Below are 21,310 nucleotides of genomic sequence, written 5' to 3'. Positions count from 1 at the left end.
CTCACGGGAGTCATACGTGGCAGGGCAATATGATGTGAGGCCTTAAAACTGAAACACCATATCAGCCCTGAACTCCTTGCCCAGATGTCTGTGATATAGAGATAGAGATAGACTTCCATCTCCTTTAAGCCACTACTATTTTGAGGTGGATTTTTTTTTTTTATCATTTGTACACAAACTTAAACCTAAGGAATACAGAGAGGTAGAATGAATGATGGTGGGATCTCAAGGAACAGAAAGGACCACGAGGTTGGAGCATTGGATGAAAGCAGTATAGATGAGGTCAGGCCAGAGCTGTCCTGATGAATAATGGGCTGTGAGATGAGTAAGGTCTGTCTCGTGTGCTCAGGGAACTCACTGTCTAGTGGAAGAAGCATGCATTGATCTGTAGCCAGGGCCACTGCAATCAGCCAAGGAGCTTTTGCCATGCATGCATCAGGCCAGGGCATGGACTTGTATTCAGTCTTTGCAACAGCCCTATGAGACAGCTGCTATCATCATCATCCCTGTTTTTCAGGGGGAAACAAGCTTATGGAGGCTAAGCAGCTCATCAAGATCATAGAGCGTGGCAATGAGCAGGAATAGTGACTCAAACCAGGGATGGTTTGATCCTTAACCACTTTTTAAAAAAATGTATAATGTTTATTTATTTTTGAGAGACAGAGAAGAGAGAGAGAGAGCAAGAATGCATGCAAGGGAGGAGCAGAAAGAAAGGGAGTCACAGAATCTGAAGCAGGCTCCAGGCTCTGAGCTGTCAGCACACAGAACCCGATGTAGGACGCAAACTCACTAGCCATGAGATCATGACTTGAGCCAACATTGGACGCTTAACTGACTGAGCCACCCAGGTGCCCCTTAACCACTTTACTATAAGGGAACTCAGTGGAAGGAGTGCTCATGGTCCTGGTAGGGTTCTGGAAATCTCTATGCAGGTGACATTCGTTCTGAGCCTCAAAGAGGCATGGGAGAGGGATATTCCAGATGCAGAACACAGCAGAGATGATGACTTGTTGCACAGAAGCCATCTCTTGGGCCTGAAAGTGTTCCTGGCTAAAGGGCTTGAATTATAGACAACTGTAGACCTGGGATGATGGATCTTCCAGAAATGTGGTTTTTAATTTTTTTTAATTTTTAACATTTTTGTTAAAAGTTTTTAGGGGCACCTGGGTGGCTCAGTTGGTTAAGTGTCCAACTTCAGCTCAGGTCATGATCTCTCAGTTTGTGGGTTCGAGCCTCGCATTGGGCTCTGTACTGACAGCTCAGAGCCTGGAGCCTGCTTCGGATTCTGTCTCTCTCTCTCTCTCTGCCCCTCCCCTGCTCATGCTCTGTCTCTCTGTCTCTCAATAATAATAAAAATGTTTAAAAAATTTTTTAAGTTTTTAAACATTTATTCATTTCAAAAAAATTTTAAAGCATTTACATTTGAGACAGAGAAAGACAGAGCATGAGCAGGGGAGGGGCAGAGAGAGAGAGACAGAATCCAAAGCAGGCTCCAGGCTCTGAGCCATGAGCACAGAGCCCAATGCTGGGCTCGAATCCATGAGCTGTGGGATCATGACCTGAGCTGAAGACGGCTGCCTAACCAACTGAGCCACTCAGGCGCCCCAACATCTATTCATTTTTGAGAAAGAGGGAGAGAGTGCGCTTGTGCAGGGGAGGGGCAGAAGGAGGGAGACAGAGGATCCTAAGCAGGCTCCACACAGTGAGCACCGAGCCCAACATGGGGCTAGAACTCATGAACCTTGAGATTATGAACTGAGCAAAATCAAGAATCGGCCGCTTAACTGACTGAGCCACCCAGGCGCCCCAGTAATACGATTTTTTTAAGGCCAAATTTTTTGGGGGAAGAAGGAATTGGAAAGGTGCGGGGATAAGAAGACAGGTGAATTCCCACCTAGAAAATTGGTAGTCAAGGGCTCAATGAGTATGGCAGATGGCAGCACCTGGAAAGTGTTCTCTAAAAGAAGAATTGCAAACTGCTTGCAAATGTCGATGGATAGTTCCAGATCATGGGTTTTGAAAACTAAAGGACCTCCAGAGACGCTAAGGGAGAGGTCAGAATTAATTTTAGCAGAGACTGGTAACAGTTTTGTTAGAAGGTACTCATCCGTACTCGGGAATTGGGGTTACCTTAAATCTTGCACCTAATGAAATTCTGTCTTAAATTCAACAGGCAAAAGAGAGGCTTTGGATAAGTATTTATATCATTGTTTTAGTGTCTCTGCTTTATGAAAACAAATCTATTTACAAATAGAAACGCATAAGATGTAACAGTCACAAGTGAAATCGTTGTCTGACTTACGGTTTGTGGGGGCAGCTACTTGATTTGGGGACAGGTGGCCAAAGAGAAACTAACCAGCCCCTCGGGGGCACAGCCCCACCTCCCCATGCCACCCCTACCCCAGGAACAGAAAATGGGTAGGTTGCGGGTGGGGAGAGGAGAGAGTACCAGTGAGGGAGGCATCTGGGGAGAAGGCCTGCCCTGCAAAGAGGGGAGGCATCAACGGCCCCGGACTCCGTCCCTAGCCTTTGGGGGAAACTTTTTAGTTTCTGCAAATTCCTTTTATTTTCTGTAATCACAACATTCCTGTGGAGGCGGCAGGACATCTACAAAGTGGCGTAAACCCGCTTGCATAAGAGGAGAGCTTCAGAGAGGTGGTGTGGTTTTCCTAGGCACACAGGTGCTGGGTGGTGCAGGAGAAGCCCCAGACAGCAGGTGGGGGTGCATGGTGTAGATGTCCAAGCAGAGGCATGACTTGTGGGAGCGGCATTCATTCCACCCCCAAGTGGATTGTGGGAGGGAAAGGCATGGGTAGGGACTGAAGTCTGGGGGACCTTTCTGATCCCTGAGTCATTCTTGTGCCTGCTTGCCCTCCCCCAGCACCCTCCCGCAGTCAGGGGATGCAGGATCACCCCTTCCCCCAGGGGACTGTGCCCCATCGCCCTTGAAGCAGCTGTATGCCAAGCCATTTGTCTCCGTGTGCATCTCTTCTCATTTTTCTTTTTTAAGAAATCCGAATGAAATTTATTTAAAAAAAAAAATCAATACCCACAACATAACCTGCAGCAGATAAATCAGAGAAGCTTACGTTTCTCAGTCTCAATGCTTTTTTGCAAGGATTCCCCAGTGCTTCTTCCGCTCCTTTGGCCAGAAATCTTTCTGCCATGGGGTCTTCTATGAGCCACCTCTGGGAAGCCAGCCCCACCCTCTCATCTTGCCAGTGGCTTTGCTCAGCAGCCCCTTTTCTCATCAGGTTCACCTCTTTTCTCCATCCTGGCTGATTCCTGCCCCCCCACTCCCCGGCCCCCAGCCAGGCCAGCCTCCCACACACTCACTCTGGGGCTCAGCCCCAGTTCACCAGCCTCTCCAGCTGTCTGGCCCTGTCACATCCTTCAACTCCAGTTTCCATGTCACCTCGTCCAAGAAGCAGGCACTTTAATCAACAGCCTCTGGTCTCCGCTCACTCCTGTGTGACCTTGGGCCCACTGCATAACCTCTCTGAGACTCAGGTCCCTTATGGGTAAACATGTGGACAATAGCACCACTTTCATGCACTTTAGGGTTGAGGGGATTACCTAGTGTATGTAACAGCCCTTAGGGCAGGCTTGGCACTAGTAAGCCCTCAGGAGTGCTTGAGTCCTTGGCCCCACTGATGCTCGGCTCCTTCATTCCGCCTCTCTTGCCGGAGAGTTTATCTGGGAACAGAGCAGCCTGCCCCTCTCTCCTCTGCTTGGTGCAGCCAGTGTGGCGGGCATCCAGCTCCCATCTGGAAGGTCCGAATTCTATATGTAATGACCATTCAGTGCATGCCAAGGGGAGATGGGGGCCAGAAAGGCAGAGGAAGGAAAGGAGGAAGAAGGGAAGGGGAAGGAGAGGATGAGGGGGGAATGAAGGAGAGGAAAGGAATAAAGGGAGGAGGAAGAAAGAAGTCACGGGGGTGGGGCGGGTAAGGAGAGAAGGAAGAACTCCTTTATCAGTAATGGACATCTTGTGAATTTCACACTGAATGGTACAGAAAGGGACTTGAGGCACTTCATGTGAGTGGATGGGTGGATAGATGGATAGATGGAGGGAAAGAGGAACGGAAGGAGGGGTGGAGGGAGGGAAGGAGAAAATGGGAAGGGAGGGAGGGAGGAAGGAAAGAAGGAAGGAAGGAAGGAAGGAAGGAAGGAAGGAAGGAAGGAAGGAAGGAAGGAAGGAAGGGAAGGTGGCATTAGTCCAGCTGTGTTCCCTTGGTCTGGACTTCCCTTTCTGCCCAGCTCAGCTCTCTCTTGGGGTGATGTGGGGCCTTTAGGTAAGAGCCCTTACCTCCAGAGGTCCTATTCTGCCCAGGGGAACCAGGAAAGCCCACCCTGGCCATGTGCAGCTTGGGGGCAGGGAGAACGGAAGCAGCCCGGCGGGCTCAGGCAGGCCAGAGACTGTGGCTGAGCAGTGCGCGGCTGGCGAGAGGTACGTTCTCCTTCCTCCGCAGCCTTCTGCTGAGCCTCCAGCTCTCCACCCTGGGGCCTTGCAGAGGGGCAGGCCTGTTTAGCATGCATGGGGCCACCTGCCTGGCTGTACGTGGGACAGGAAGCAGGACAAGGATCCTCTGGAGATTATTGGACTTGTAAAGGCCTGTCTGGGTGGATGGATTGTCAGATGCATCAGCTGCGTGGCATGTAGGGGGCTGGGAGCCAGCCCAGGCCTCTGTGCCCTGTTGCCGAGGGAGACGCCAGAGTTGCCCACACTCACTTGGAAACCCCACCCCCCACCCTGGAGAACCCTTTCCTAACTGGGCCTCTTCAAGATGAGAAGAGAAAGGAAGGGGTATCCTTAGTCTCTGCCCCCTTCCTGGAATTCACAATGCAGGGAGTACAGTGAAGGCTCTGATGAGTCCTGCAGCCAAGAAACCCTTTTCATTTGAACATTGTCTCCCCCAACCTCTTCCATGTTTTGAGAGCACTCAAATCACATCTTGAAGATGCTAGAGTTTTGTAGGACGCAGTTTGGAAAGGCTGAGGCGGACTAGGGAATAGAGTTTCAGTGCTGGAAGTATTGAAAAGCCCCCGAGGTCCCTCTGGAAAACTCCTACCCATCCTTTGAAGCCCACTTCAGATGCCTTAGGCTATCTGTGGTGTCTCCTTTTTGGGGGAATCAACCAGTCACTCATCTGTGCCCCGTGACCCTCTCACACCACTTTATTCTGTTCTTTTCGCATGGGGCTGTTCACTTATGCTTATTTCCTGTGAGACAGAAAGCTTCTTGGGGGCAGGAACCATGTGTTGTTCAACTTTGTTTCCCTGCCAGCTGACACATTATAAATAGGTGCTCACTGCGCATTTACCAGTGGAATTTAGTACAGCATCCTTCCTTTACTGAGAAGTAAGCTGAGATCTAGAGAGGAGCCAGGCCTTGTCCAGGGTTTACGAGCCAGACTTGGTGGGAGGAGGGGACGGGGAGTGCCCGCCACGTTCCCAGGTTCCCTTCCACCTGCCCTCTCCCCCTCCCTGGCACCATCAGTTGCTGGGTCTTCTCTCTGGCATTTCTATTAATGGTCAGGCAGGGAAAGGACTTGGGTAGCAAGAGGCTGTAGCTAATACCTCCACTTAGTTCAGCAGACGTCAGGATGCTCTTTCCTGGTCCCACCTCAGCCCCTTGTTTATGTCACCGGTGGCTGCAGGTCTGGTTCAAGGGCTAATGCTCCTGACCAGGGTCCTGCTCTGAGCCTGGTTAGTAGAGGACTGTGCTTCCTCTTATTCTGTTGCATCTGAGGCTGACAGCTAGCGTCCTGGCGGGGGGAGTAGCCATCAGTTAGACAAGCTAGGTGAGGGCACGGAATCCTGCAGCAGGTGAGAGAGTAGGACTGTACCCTCACCCGCAGCTCACCCCCTCTGCAGTCTTCTTCAGGGGCCCTGGTGAGGGGACCGCGGAGCTCTGTGCCAGCCTGACAGGAGAGCGGGTGCAGAGAGGAAGGGAGAGCTGGGAGAAGTGTCCTGAGCCTGGAGGGCAGTGCCGCCCCCTACACCCAGCCCTGTCCACCTTCGGAGGCAGCCAGCCTCTTCCCGGGTCAGGGTGACTCCTGGCATCTCTGTCTGGGTCCTCTGTGGCCTTGTCCCCCCCCACCCAGCCCCCACTCTGGGTTCACATGCAGACACTCAGGGTGTGGGTTCCAGGGAATGAGGGCAGAATCTTCTCTTGGGCCAGTTACACAGTTGTGGAGTGGCCACATTTTGTGCTGATGCCTGGAGGGTGGGGGCAGGGCACAAAGGAAGTGCCACATGAATTCTCCTTTCAGGAGACTCAGTGTCTAGTCACCAGAGACGTGCCTCCGACCCTTCTCCGGGGCATGGCAGCCCGGAGGGACCCTGCTGGGGCAGAATGAGCAGCTGTGAGCCTGGGATGGGCCAGCGGGGTGGGTGGCTGCTCCGGGGGCCGCCGGCTGCTAGCGTAGCGCGGGGCAGGGATGTGCGTCAAGAGAAGGAAGACTGGGCTTTCAGAATAACTCTGCTCTGGTGGTGAAGGTGTGGGGCCCCGGGACACCCCGGCTTCCGGAGAAGACCTACCTTTGTTCATTCGTGCCCTCAGTGGGATAACTCTGAGGACTGTACCCCACAAAGGCTCCCCAAGTTCCTCCGTGGGATTAAGCTCCAGTAACTCTAGGGGAGACCTGCTTGGTTTCCTCCCCTCCCTGTCTCGCTCTCCCCTCCCCCCCAACTAAACTACCTGCCCTTGAATCCTTATCCTAGGGTCTGCTTCTGGGGAAACCCACCCTTAGATGGGTCAAATTGGCACCATCTATCTGGAGGACGATATGGCAATCAGGGTCAAAATTATAAATGCACATGTTCATGGGTGAGCCGTTCCACTTCTGGGAATTTATCCTATAGATATACTCTTTTAAAAAAAATTTTAGGGGCGCCTGGGTGGCTTAGTTGGTTAAGCGTCCGACTTTCGCTTAGGTCATGATCTCGTGGTTCGTCGGTTCCAGCCCCTCGTCGGGCTCTGTGCTGGCTGCCAGCTCAGAGCCTGGAGCCTGTTTCAGTCTGTGACTCCCTCTCTCTGTGACCCTCCCCTGCTCACGCTGTCTCTCTCTCTTTCAAAAATAAATAAACATTAAAAAAATTTTTTTTAATGTTTATTTATTTCTAGGAGAGAGAGAGAGAGACAAAGCATGAGCTGGGAAGGGCAGAGAGAGAGAGGGAGACACAGGACCTGAAGCGGGCTCCAGGCTCTGAGCTGTCAGCACAGAGCCTGACACAGGGCTTGAACCCATGAACCGTGAGATCATGACCTGAGCCGAAGTCGGCCGCTTAACCAACTGAGCCACCCGGCCGCCACTCTCCTATAGATATTCTCTTATATATGCCAGAAGAGTTAGGAACAAGGTTGATTTTTTTGCAGCACTCTTTATAAGAGCCAAAGATTGGAAACACCTAAATGTCATCCCTGGGAATAAGTTAAGAAGAACTGTTCATCCGATGAGTGGAATATTATGCAGCCGCTACAGAGGAATGACTAGGGACGCTTTCTATAGACTGGTTTCAGACAGTCTCCAAGATCAATAGAGTGGGAAAAAAAACCAAGGTGCAGAGAAGCATGTTTGTAGGAAACAAAAAGAGTATGCAGCCATAATTGCTTGTTTATGTGAATAGACAGACGGTATCTGGAAGGGTACCAAGAAGCTGATGAACTTGGAGCATCTGGAGAGAGGCATTGGGCAGCTAGAAGCCAGGAAAGGAGGGGAAATTTCAGGAGATAGTCTTTATACTTTTTGACTTTTGCGTCATGTGTGAGTTCTGTGGTATCTATTAAAGTGTGTGTGTGTGTGTGTGTGTGTGTGTGTGTGTGTGTGTGTGTAAAACTTAAAAATAATCGTAAAGAATCACCACAACTCTGCCCAATCACAGAGTTTTGCTATAGTGATCAACCCAATTTTGGCTTGTCTCCGGAAGCTTGGACCCATGGCCAGGGGCGTTCAACCTTCCCTTTCTCATTTAGCATTCCCGTAAGGTGTTCCGCACCATTACTCCAGCTTTCTAAATAAGGAAAGTAGGCCTGAGTCCAGCCCTCCCCCAAGATGCTAAGAGTCCAAGCCGTCCTTCTCCTACCCCTTCCCAGGGATGCCAGAAGCTTCCAAATTTTCCTGACACAGGGAAGGTTGCAGGTCTTCCTTTACTGAGCTATTTGAAATGCATACTGCTGTCTCTGGGGAGGATGAGATGAGGCAGGGGGCTGGATGGAATGACCTCTCCAATGTGAGCTCCTTGTGGGTGGGCACCACGTTCTATTTCTATATTTCAGAGGCCTGGGGGCAGTACCTGCCCCCTTCGTCGGAAAGATGGGTGAATGAATTTTTCTGTTGCCCCAGAATTTCAGGCATGGAGGAATAAAGCGGTAGACGATTGTCGCCTTCCAGCTTCCATCCTAGGTCAGTGAGAGCAGGTGAGCAACCCTCTGGCATCCGACACATTCTCTTTGAAATCCCAGCTCTGTTCTTCTGGCTGCCGTGTGACCTTAGGTGAGTCTCTTCACTCGAGCTTCAGTTTTTTCATCTGTGCAATGGGTGTAGAGGTGCCTGTGCCGAAGATTAAGTAAGATTCCATCAAGGTGCCACCCAGTGTGCCTGGCACATAGCGGCTCTGCTAGGTATCTGCTCATCTCCCTCCCTCCTTTGGGTAGAACAACGACCCCCAAGCTCAGACATTGTCCCCTCTTTGCCTCCATCAAGCACCTTCATGTCAAGGAGGTCCTCCTTCTGTCTAATGGAAAACCCTCCTGCTAATTAACCCCCATCCATGCCTCCTGTGCAGGAGCCTTTTCCAGATCTGAAAGCACAGAGCAAGTCAAGGTTGAGTCTCGTCCACTGGGGGCCCAGCAGCCCCGGCCCCTCCTGCTTAGGTCCAGTCCAGTTCCCATCCTTGTTACCCCCTGTCCCCTCCTGCTACAAGGTCAGCCGAGGGCTGTCCAGGGAGCCAGGGCCCAGCGCCTGCCCTTCTCCATCCCACTCCCTTCCTCCCCACCCAAGAAACTGGCAAATAGCTCAGATTCTGATGACAAGGAGATTGAACCCCAGGCACGGCAGCCCTGACAAGTTGCATTTTACAATAAATCCCCGCAATTAGACCCTGCAAACAGCACTGCTGTCGCTTCTCTGATACACGGCAGGGAATTAGCTTAATGTCCCTGGCAACCAATTCTTGGACTAAAAATAGTATGGCTGTGGGTTCACCTTCTTCTGCTCAACATCCAATCTCTGCCAGGGAAGGAACGACCTTGGGGTCTAGGTCTTGCCCTGGTGCTGGGGACTGGGCATCAGGGGTTACCTCGGCTTTAACTAATGTGTCTGTCAAGGAATTATCCAGCAGGGCGGGGGTGGAGGACGCCTTCTGTGGGGGAGGGAAGTCAGGCTGAGCTGTTTTATTTTAAATATAAGCTTGTCGAGTAGGCAGTCACCTTCCAGAGGACTCCCTGGTTGGCCTCCCAAAATGCTACCTCTTCTCCACCCATCACGCCCCACCCACCCCACAGCAGCACACTGCCCTTTGGGGGTACGATGAACTGGGGATGGGTTCTAGCCTTCTAGTGCCCGCCATCACTTCCCTCTGCTTTGTGGTTTCCTCATCTACAGAAGGAGGGATTAAGTGAGTTTATCTGAATATGTACTGGATTGCCAGATACTGTAGACTCCGAGTTTCCAGTCTTTTGTCCCAAATGTCCTCACAACATCAGGATCCCTGAAATGCCAACACACCAGTGTGTAAACCCCCTAACAGACCATCAGGCAGTACATACAAAGCAACACGGATACAAAACACATGTGTGCTCACACATTCCCACAATCGAAAGAAGTTTCTTTATGTAACACTTACTTCTACGATGTGTGGTACTCTGATGTTTGCTCCTTTTTTAAAAGTTTATCTACCTATCTCTCTCTCTCTCTACTATCTATTTAGAGAACTTGTGTGCACATGAGTGAGGGATGGGCAGAGAAAGAAAAAGAATTAAAGAATCCCAAGTAGGCTCCCCACTGTCTATGCAAAGCCTGATGTGAAGCTCAATCTCACAAACCATGAGCTTATGACCTGAGCCAAGATCAAGAGTTGGACGCTTATCCGATTGAGCCACCCAGGTGCCCTCACTCTTTTTAATATTTGAGTGCTGGTTCTGACTCACTGAATTTATTTCACCGTCTTTATTTTTAATGTTTATTTATTTTTGAAAGAGAGAGAGAGAGAGAGCAAAGGAGGGGCAAAAAGAGAGGGAGACACAGAACCCAAAGCAGGCTCCAGGCTCTGAGCTGTCAGCACAGAGCCCAACGTGGGGCTCAAACTCACAGACCGCAAGATCTTGACCCAAGCCAAACTCGGACACTTAACCGACTGAGCCACCCAGGAGCCCTTGACCATCTTGTAATGGGTTACAAATTGCAGTTTGGATAGGGCTGACCTAGTTCCACTCCTTATTTTACAGATAGAAGCACCAAAGTCCAGAGAGGGGAAGGGACTAGCCCAAGGTCACACAGCTGGCTGGTAGGAAGACCCCGACCAGACTCCAGGCCTGTTGGTTTCACAGTGGTGATGTCTCCCTTTACGTTGCAGCTGCTCCTGCAAGACTATAGTTCCAGAAGGAAACGGGCCATATCCCCAACATTACTGTCCCTCCCCCTGTGAGAGCCTCGCCTGTAGTAGGTGCCCGATAAACGGCTCCATTGGGCTGATGGAATAGTGATGAGCAAGTATTTGGGGATCAGTGATGGCCCTGCCACAGTGGGCGATTAATAAATGCAGTGGCCTCAGCCCAGAGACCAGATCAGCTTTAGCTCATTACAGGACTGGGCTCTCCCAGGGCTGAGGAAGGCTGACATTCACACGGAGCAGAAACCCACAGCCAGGGGCTGGGGGAGAATGAAGAGAAGTGGTGGCTATTAGGAGAAGCTGTTAGAAGTGGGCAGGGGCTGTGGAGACCCGGTGGGTGTCAGGGCGTGAGGAAGGCAGCAGCCCATTGGAACAAGCTCCAGACAGAATGGAACTCAGTCTCCCCTGACCCCTCCGGTCTTTCTGGAAGGCATGGCTGCGGCGATCTGGGAGACGAGGCAGAGGGACATGCAAAGGGGGAGATGAGAGATGGAGACACAGAAAAGAGGAATTCCCACAAGCTCTGCCGAGTTAACATCAGAGACAATGCTGCCCAGGAGTGGCCAGGAGCCCCTCGAAGCCTCCCACAGCCCCTGCCCCACCCACTGCCACCCCCCACTCCAACCCAGAGGGGAGGGGAGGGGGAAGGGCTCCTCCACTCAGTACCTGGGCCTGTGAGAAATTAGAACTGGGGTCTGGGCAGCCTGGGAGGGACAAACGCTCATTCGTTGACAAGATGAGCAGCCACTTTGCCCACACCGTGTCCTCATTCCTGGGGCGAGACTTGGAAGCTGGCGAGCATATGACTCCTCAGGCGGCCATCCCCTGGGGCTGCCCCCTTGCACTCCTGAGCACCGGTGGTCAGCACAGATGCAGGACGGAGAAGATGAAACAAGTACGGTGGCCTGGCGGGCGCAGGACCCCGGCCAATGGTTTAGTCATTCATTTGACAACTGTCCACTGAGTTCCTGCTACGAGCTAGGTGCGTGGGAGCATAGTTGTGATCAAAACAGAGAGCTTAGGGTAGCAGGAAAGCAGACTTTGAACAAGGGCCTTCCAGTAAGGCTTCCAGGAGGGAGGGAAGTGTAAGGTACAGTTTCCAGAAACAAAGCTGAGAATTCCAGAGTTGAGATGAGAAGCTGAAGTGTGACAGGTGGCCTGGGGAGCCCCTCTCGTGTGCAGTTTGGTGGGGCCTCCTCCGCCCTGTGTCTCGGCCTCAGCTTTGAGGCATTGGGGACTCTCTTATTTCAGCGCCCTCCAGCAGGATGGAGCTCAGTGGGGCTGACTCACAATAAACAAACTTTCCAGAGACTGAGTCACACACCAAAATGCCAATTTGTCTTTCTGTCATGGAAGTATATTTGGTAAGCTGGGCCTCACTGGAAGCCTGCTTCAAGATTAGAAAACTGGGATGTGAGTCTCAATGCCACATTATACCGACTAAGGAAATAGGGGCAAAGCTTTAATCCTGTGTGAGCCTCTGTTTCCTCATCTGGAAATAGAGATAATAATGGCTATTCAGGGTTGTGATGAGGAGAAATTGAGCTATTGCCAAATACAAGTGCCTCATTTCTCTATAAGAATACCTGTATAGGGGCGCCTGGGTGGCTCAGTCGGTTAAGCGTCCGACTTCGGCTCAGGTCATGATCTCACGGTTCGTGGGTCAAGCCCCGTGTCGGGCTCTGTGCTGACAGCTCAGAGCCCGGAGCCTGCTTCAGATTCGGTGTCTCCCTCTCTCTCTCTGCCCCTCCCCCGCTCACTCTCTGTCTCTGTCTCTCAAAATACATTTAAAAAATTTTTTTAAAAAGAACACCTATATTCAGGTTAGTGATTCCTTAAATTTGTGTTTATTTTTTAATAGATGATCAATGTACATGGTATGAAATCACAAAGTTGCCAAAGGATATAAGTTGACAAGTTGGTCTCCTCCCTGTTTCTCACCCAATCCTCAGTTACCTAGTTCCTCTCTTTGAAAGAAACAAATAATTATCAGCCTCTGGTGTACTACTTTTTCTTCAAAAGGACTTCCTTGGGGGCACCTGGATGGCTTAAGTGGGTTAAGCGTGGAACTTCAGCTCAGGTCATGATCTCGCGTGAGTTCGAGCCCCATATTGGGCTCTGTGCCGACAGCTCAGAGCCTGGAACCTGCTTCAGATTGTGTGTCTCCCTCTCGCTCTGCCCCTCACCTGTGCACACTCTGTCTCCCTCTGCAAATAAACATTAAAAAAATTAAAACAAAAACAAAAAGACTTCCTTTATATTGTAGAAGTAATTCATGGTTTTAAAAAAATCCAAAGAAAATAAAAGGGAATACAAGGCACATGTTCTTTCTCCTGAGCCCTCCAAACTTACACCCTAGAGCTGACTGTGGTTGCTGGTCTGTCATGTTATAGGGTAACTATTAGGGCTGGTTCGAGATGCATTTCCAAGGGAGAGTCTGCTCAATTGGACCAGGTTACAAATGAGAACATGCAGGATTAGTCAGGAGGTGGGCAGAGGCAGTGGGAAGTTCCCAGAGGACATTTCTATCAACTTAGGGCCATGGAATGAATTGCTTTTCTCCACCCCAGGGAGATTTATCATCCACCCACCCACCAGTTCATCCATCCAACCCTTGCTGGCTGGGCCCTCTGCTAGGTGCTGTGGGAATACAAGATAAATGCGTGAAGCTGCTCTCTTATCTTGCATCACCTGTCAGTGGGCCAAACGACATACATTATGGATTTATTTTAGTCTGAAAGGGACAGGAGAGGTCCCCTAATATACCTCTAGCCCTCACTATGGAAAACTGAGATCCAGAGAGCAGATGTGACTGGCCAAAGTCACACAGCAGAAAAGCTGCTGAGCTGGGGCTAGAAGGCAGGTCTGGGGACACGACCTTAATATAAGGTGGGAAGAGGTGCAGGAGAGAAGTGGGCTTGGAATGTGTAGCATCCAGGATAGAGATTCTAGCCCTGGAGACGGGGCAGGGCACCCAGGCAGCTGGCAGAGCTCGAGGGCAAGTACCAGGCCAGGGAACTTGGAGGCTGGATGTTTACAAGGCAGGACCCAGATCACGCCTGGGAATGTAGGTTAGGCAGGACATTCTGGTCCAGATAATGGGGCTTATCCTTGGACGTTTAGCAGCCACAGGCCCAGAGGCCCCAGGGTACCTCCGAAGTCATGCAGAGCACAGCTGTCTCTGTCAGCACAGTGAGAGAAGCACGCGCAGATCCTGGCCTTGCTGTTCTTTGTCTTGGACCCCTCCACTTCCTGCCCTCCCCTACCCCATAGCAATACCTTTCCAGTGAGGTTTGAGATGTCTTCATGACACCTCTACCAACCATGCCTCCAGCTGGATTCCCTCCACTGGGGTCTCTGCTCATTTGTTTTAGTTTGCATCACATCCCGCCTGCTCCAAGCCTTGCTCTGTCTGACCGGTCAGCCCCCCCACCCCCACCCAACCCCCGGGGGGCCTCATCATCCCTCTAGTTCACTAGAGTCATACGCAAGAAAAGACTCATTGTATCCTATCTCACGTTTGCAAACTCAGCTTCTGAGCAGCCTGTACTGACCAAAGTCTTAGCAAGAAATGCATGACCCACTTGAATCGGATAATTTGAGAAGGGTTTATTAATAAAGACTCTTTACAAGGATTTACACAGAATGGGGAAACCACCAGGGGTCATGCGGTATCCTGAGGCCCGTGACAACTGATTCTCCCTAGATCCAAAGGGACGAGGGGAGGAAAAATGGAGAAAGAGGTTACCAGAGCCTCTGGAAAGAGGTTGCCATGGGAGCAGCAGGGGCCCTTACACAGCCATGCCAGGGCTACCCCCACAGGAAAAGAGCTAGTGGGATAAATACCCCAACTCCCTCTCCTCTCTTCAGCTCATCTATAGTCAGGGCTTCCTATTGGCTGAACCCACAGGAAGTGGGTGGGTGAGGAAGCCAATTGGTGCAGTTCACACCAGTCAGCCCTGGGACACACAGCAGGCAGGGAAACGTTGGGCGGGGGGTAGATATGGAGAGGTGAACAGAAGGTCCCTGCACAACCACCATGACATCCTTCATCACTGGCACAGTCACTCTCACTCTGTGCCCTCGTGAGTCCAGCCAGGCTCTATTTCCTGTCAATGGATCTCCGACCCATCTTACAGGTAACTCCTCTTGTTTCTCCTCTCCTCTGCCCCATGACTCAGATGCTCTCTGTGCTTTTCCCCTACCAAGCGTGCAGGTGGGATGAAATAACTTCAGCCTTTGTCACCCCCTTGCCCTGACCACATGGGGCTGGAACCATCTGGCCAGCCTCAGGCCAGTCCTCTCACACAGGAGGGACCCATGCAGCATGAGTCCTTCCTCTTCTGGAATGAACTACTGTTGTGTGGCCATTAGGTTGAGCCCCGGTCAACACTTCTCTGGCTCAGGCATACTTGGAGGTGCTGGCCCACATCCAGCCGAGCCACTGGGGCCTGGCCAGATGGCAGCCAGCAAAGCTGAGCCTGGCTCTGAGCCACAGGCCTGGCTTTGGAACCCAGGCAGTGAGTGGCCCATGGTAGGCAGCATGCCTCCAGGCACCTCAAGGCAGGGGTAGCATGACCCAGCCCCCAGCCCAGCTAAGGCCAACTGGACCGAGGTCTCAGGTCCAATTGTCTTGCAGGAGCCATAGGGCATCAGCTGGGCCTGAGGAAGGCTGATGCAGTGCAAAATGCAGGAAATCTGAGGGTCAGGAGACTGGGCTCTGCCCAGCTCTGCCCCTAGTACCCCTAGTCCTAAAAAAAAAAACCAAAAAACCACCACCAACAACAAAAAAACACCACTACCGTCTCCGGGAAGAACCATGTTTAAAAAAATGACCTCTATTGTTGAACCCTACTATATAAAACTGGCCAAAAAATAGTGCAGCCTCAGAGCCCCTTCCTCAGCCTCCCCATTACCACCTTCTCCTCCCACCTCATCTCTAACTTCAATCCCTGAGACATCTCTTCAGAATCCTGGGGCTCCAAGAAAGATGGTTTTGGGAAACCCTGGCATATGTGCTCCTGGTCACAGGCAGCTCTCACATGCTGGGAATTTTTACAATGCATGAAAACAGACAAAATGTTACCATAAACCCCCATGCACCCATCCTCCAGATTCGACAGTTAACAACTCATTGCCAACCGTGTTTCATTAACATCCCCACCCACCTCCTTTCTTCTCCTATTACTTGAAAGCAAATCCCAGACATCATGCTGTTTCATTTGTCAGTATTTTAGGTTGTGTGTCTAAAAGATAAGGACTCATTTTAAATACGTAACCGCAATACGTTATCACACTTTAAAATGTCTAATTAGAATTCCTGTTTGCAATTGTTTATTGATAGGTCTTTTTTTTTTTTTCGATTTGTTTGAATCAGAGTCTGCGTGAGGTCCTCATATCGTAGCTAGTTAGTGCATTTCTTCAGTCTCTCTGTCTTGCTCTGTGAGTTGTAAGTAGCCAGTAAAAGTCACGGTGGCCAGTTTCCCCCAAGTTTCTCTGCGAGCAGTGCGGACATTCGCAGCAAACTGGAAAGGAAATCTGCTTGGCCCTGAGCCCTTTTTAAGTCCTGAGGGAAGGGGAGAGAAGGAGTGAAAAGGCCAGGCTGAGGCTCAGTGCTGTGGTTTCCCACCAGTAAGGTGTAACTGCCTGTTTTAGGGGGCCCCAGTCCAGGGTTGGGGTGAGATCAAACTCCAAAACAGGAAGTGCTACATTGATGGGTCCAAAAGGATCCAGAAGAGGACAGGTCCCTACAGAGTGCACTGCCCTGGAAGCCGGAGTCTGGGGTCTAACCCAATGGTAAGATTGACCATAAACTGAAAACGGTTCATTTGGCATCTGCTGAGGCCCAGGACTTTGCCAAGATGAAAAGGAAGCAGTATCTGCCCTTCAAGGAGCTCAAAGCTCTTCAGGGAAACAGATAGGCACATTGTATATTTAACCTCTAGACTTCAATGTACCCGTCGGTAAAACAAAAATAATAGCACCTTACCTATTAAATGGGCAGGCTTCTATGAGACCTCTCCTAATTTTAAACAGGATTTTAGGAATCAGAAAAAAGGGACAAACTATACTTATAGAAGAGGTGGAGGGTGGAAGACTAAACATTAACCTGGGGAAAGGGTAAGGAACTTTTACAGAAGACCCCAGAGCTCTTAAGTCCTGTCTGGACTCTACCAACTACCCAGCTAGGGGGCGTTAAGCAGGTCCCCCCCCCCCCCATTGGTATTACCTCAGTGCCTTCCCTGGGCCCTCAGTGTTTTCGAAATGATGGAGTTCAGGAAATCTGGAGTGGAGAACTCTTGCTTTTCTGTGGTTTTCAGAATAGAATGTCTAAGTTTGGATCCTATCCCCATGGAAAGCTGGGTTTTCTGCTGTCCATGGTACCAAGCCATTGTCTAGGCCACAATGCTTCATCCTCCACACTGTGGATATGTTGAACCAGATAATTCTGTCCTGTGAGGGCTGTTGTGTGCATTAGAGGATGTTCAGTGGCATCTCTGGCCCCTATGCACTAGATGCCAGTATCTCTTCCCCGGTTGTGAAAAACAAAAATGTTTCTAGACTTTGCCAAATGTTCCCTGGGTGGGAAGACCCCAAGTTGAGAACCACTAGTCTAGGCTAGAGAGATGCTATTTCTCTGTGAAAATATGTGAGTGTGTGCCCTTCCTTTTGACTCTGCACAAATGGCCAGCATCTCTGATATGTTTTCGCTTCCAGAATGTTCCCATGGTGTCAACACTTCTGACATCAGTGCACCTTTAAAAATTTTTCTTAGAAACAACTTCAATGGCCCTCTTGGCCACACTTAATAAGTGCAAAAATATGATAATATTACCCAGGGTAAGCACACTTGCCCTTGGTCAATACAGACTCAGACTGGGTGGGGGTGGGGCAGGGAGGAGGAGGAATGGGTAGATCACCTGAGAGCTCTGTGGCTGAGTGGCCCACCTTGCCTATGTCACTGCCAAGCTTGTCCCATGGCTTGCCTTTACTCCCCTCTTTTGTCCACCCACTGCGAAAGTGAAAGGAAAGAATGATTCTAGAGTCTTATTTTCTTGAAGCCAGGACCTCCTCTGGGTGATTTCACAACTGCCTAGGGGTCTAGGCTCAGATCACATCTCTGGTACACTAGAAAATGTCTGGAGTGGGAGCCGGGGACATCAGGCTGGTGTCCTGCCTGTGTCAAAGCCAACCTTGTGACCTTGGGAAAGGGATCAACCTCTGAGCTCAGATTTCTCATGTATAAAGTGAGACTATTAATACCTTTTTTAGAGGGTTGTTATAAGGATTAAATGAGAAAATGTTTGTAAAAGAGCTTTGTGGTACAAACTGCCATATGAATCCTAATCACTATTGTTATTATCTGTTGCTCTAAATGAGAGAGGGAATAATATCAAGTCCTTTATCCAAGGGGATCCTCAGCCTGCCCCCTTCCCCCCTCAGTTCTGCCGAGCCTCACCCAGCCACTGCATCCCCATTTCTTGTCCCCATCAGATCAGTCTCCTCCTCTGCCATGTACTTATTCCTCTGGCCAAGTCTTTAAGGGACCCTCCTGCCTTGAAGACCTCCTCTCTTCTCCACCTGTCCATACCCACATACCTTCAATACTCAACTCCCAACCCACCTCCTCTAGATCTTTCCTCTAACACAGAGGGTGGGCAAAGCCCAGTTTACCCTCTTCTCCCAACTGAGCTACCTACAACCCCACAAACCCAAGACAAAGTTATGGGTAGATCTGGGTTGATGACGATAATGATTTATAAGACTTAATAAGAAGAACCACTAATATTTTTGAAGCACTTCCCATGTGCCAGGCACCTCACTAAACACTTTGCATGTATTAACTCATTTGCAGAGTGCCGGCTGGCCAGATGGGATTGAACATCTGTCTCTGCCTCCAGACCCCAGCACAATATCACTTCCTTGCTAGAACCTTCCCCATTGGCCCCAGGCAGAATTAATATTTCTGCCTCCATGCCCATGGTGCCTGGTCTGTTATTGACCTAATTTCATTAGCTTTTAATTATTTATCAAAGTCTCCCCTTCCACTCTGGGAACATCTTGAGGGCTAAGGCCCTATTATAATAGTAATCTTTGTTAACTTTGGTGTCCAACAGTGTTGTCACATAGTTGCTGCTCATTAAATATTTGTTGGATGAATGCACAGATGAATGGAGTAATTAATACCATCTCTCCTGATGTGCATGTGATTTTATGAGCTGCTCCCTCCATGAGGCCATTTTCCTGACCTTATGCTTGAGAAGCATTCTAGACCAGCGCTACTCCAAGCATGACCCATCTGCAAACAGTTTGTTGCCAGTCCATGACAAGGCCAAGTGCAGAAATTGACAGTAAGCTTTTAGAATATTTTAGGTAACTTGACAGTAGTTTTATGTCCACTGGATCTAAAAGCTTTAAAAATTAGGCTTTTAGGGGCGCCTGGATGGCTTAGTCGGTTAAGCGTCCGACTTTCACTTAGGTCATGATCTCGCGGTTCGTGCGTTCGAGCCCCGCGTCGGGCTCTGTGCTGACTGCCAGCTCAGAGCCTGGAGCCTGTTTCAGAGTCTGTATCTCCCTCTCTCTCTGACCCTCCCCTGCTCACGCTGTCTCTCTCTCTCTCTCTCTCTCCTAGAAATAAATAAAAATATTTAAAAAAATATTTTTAAAAAATCAGGCTTTTATTTTGTATGTCTTTATTTGTTACTTCTTTTTTCTAGTAATTCATTCTCACTGTTCTTTGCAATTATATCATTCCATAATAGATTAAAATTTAAAAATCAAGAACTGTGTTTTTTTTTTTTCCCCCACAAGTAGTCTGAAACCAGCAGTCTGGTGCCAGCCCATCAAACTCACTGGGAGCCCCATGGTTAAAGTCAACAGAGCCCATAGGTAAAAGGGGTGTGCTGAACCCTCCCTTGCTGGGTCCCACCCATCACTACTCCTTCACATCTGTCTCTCCTACTGTTTGGAAAGACGTGGAAGTGTCTCTTATTCCTGTTTAAATTCTTCATTTTTCTCCTTTTTTCCAAATCCGGCAGGTTAAATGAATGAAAGCTGACTCTGGTCTGGGCCTGGACAGGAAGACGAGAGGGCAAGGGAGGGGTCAGAAGAAAGTCTGGGAAGGGAATGGTCAGAAGGAACAGGGGGCTGCCCTGAGGAGGGTGGTGGGAGCTGCTAAGGAAACCACACAGCTGTCAAGGGGCTGGCTGGAGCAGCTGGGGCTGAGATGGGGGAAGGGCCCGGAAGGCCTTGGGACTGGCAGCTCCAAGCCCAGCGAATGAGAGCCAGGCTTTTGAAGGTGGAAGGAAGCAGTTTCAGGACAAATGAAAGGGGATATGGAATCCTTTTACAGAAGGGATGTTAAACAGGAGGCTCTGAATCGAGTGGTCAAGGCCAAAACTCTAAGTGTGTAGGTGTGTAGGTAATGGAGTGATGTAGAAGCTCCTCTCCTCCCACCCCAGAGTGGGAAGGGGGTGTGGGGATATTAAGTCGGTGAAATCAAGACAGACAATCCACTTGGTGGGGGTGGGGTGGGGGGAAGATTGTGCCATCTGTAGATGCTCCTTTAGAAAAGAAGGTCTGAAAGAGAAAGAAAGAGAGAGAGAGAGAGAGAAAGAAAGAAAGAAAGAAAGAAAGGTCTGAATCCCAGGCCAAAAAGGTAGGAAGGGCAAAGCTTGATTACAGGCTAGTCGATGACATTAGCATATTTAAAGATCGGGTCAAAGGGAGGACGTTGGGACTCGGAAAGGCAGAATTTGATGGTGTTTATTAAACATAGTGAAACACAGAATCTGGAAATCTGGAGGTGTCTGCTCCCTGGAGAGTCAGCTCCAAGGTCGGGCAGGGCTGGAGAGCAAGGCCTTAACAGGGCCTGGGGACCCACCAGCTTCCTTTCCTCTGATTCCACAATCCACTGCTGCTGTGGCCCTCTAATCAAGAATTCTTTCCCACAAAGAGCTGCCTAGAAAGAGGGACCACGAGGCCCACACATTTGAGCATCAGGTCCACTTGATGATGATGATGATAGTGGTGGTGGTGGTAGTGAGGATATTACTAGTGACTATGGCTAACTTTCACTAAGCCCGTGCCAGGCACTGTTCCAAGCCATTTACAAATATTAACTCATTTAAACCAACCTACAACCCTAAGCATTTCTACCCCCATTCTATAGATTAGAAAATTAAGACACTGTTAAATCATTTTTCATGTTTATACAGCTTGTACGTGGAAGAGCCAAGACTCAAACCCAGGGTACCTGACTCTAGAACCTGCACTAGGCTAGACCACTATGTATTTAAGTTTTTTTGAAATGTTTATTTATTTTTGAGAGAGAGAGAGAGAGAGAGAGCATGTGCGCACAAGTAGGGGAGGGGCAGAGAGAGGAAGACACAGAATCCCAAGCAGGCTCCAGGCTCCAAGCTGTCAGCCCAGAGCCCAACATGGGGGTTTGAGCTCACAAACCTTGAGATCTTTTTTTTTTTTTAATGTTTTATTTATTTTTGACAGAGAGACAGCGTGAGGAGTGGAGGGTCAGAGAGATAGGGAGACCCAGAATCTGAAGCAGGGTCCAGGCTCTGAGCTGTCAGCACAGAGCCCGATGCGGGGCTCGAACCCACGAACCATGAGATCATGACCTGAGCCAAAGTCGGATGCTTAACCGACTGAGCCATCCAGGCGCCCCTGTTGAGATCTTGAC

The sequence above is a fragment of the Hyaena hyaena genome, unplaced genomic scaffold (genome assembly GCF_003009895.1).
Source record: "Hyaena hyaena isolate Hyena2069 unplaced genomic scaffold, ASM300989v1 scaffold_378, whole genome shotgun sequence".
NCBI classification, from domain to species: Eukaryota; Metazoa; Chordata; class Mammalia; order Carnivora; family Hyaenidae; genus Hyaena; species Hyaena hyaena.
This window is presented reverse-complemented; position numbering follows the sequence as displayed.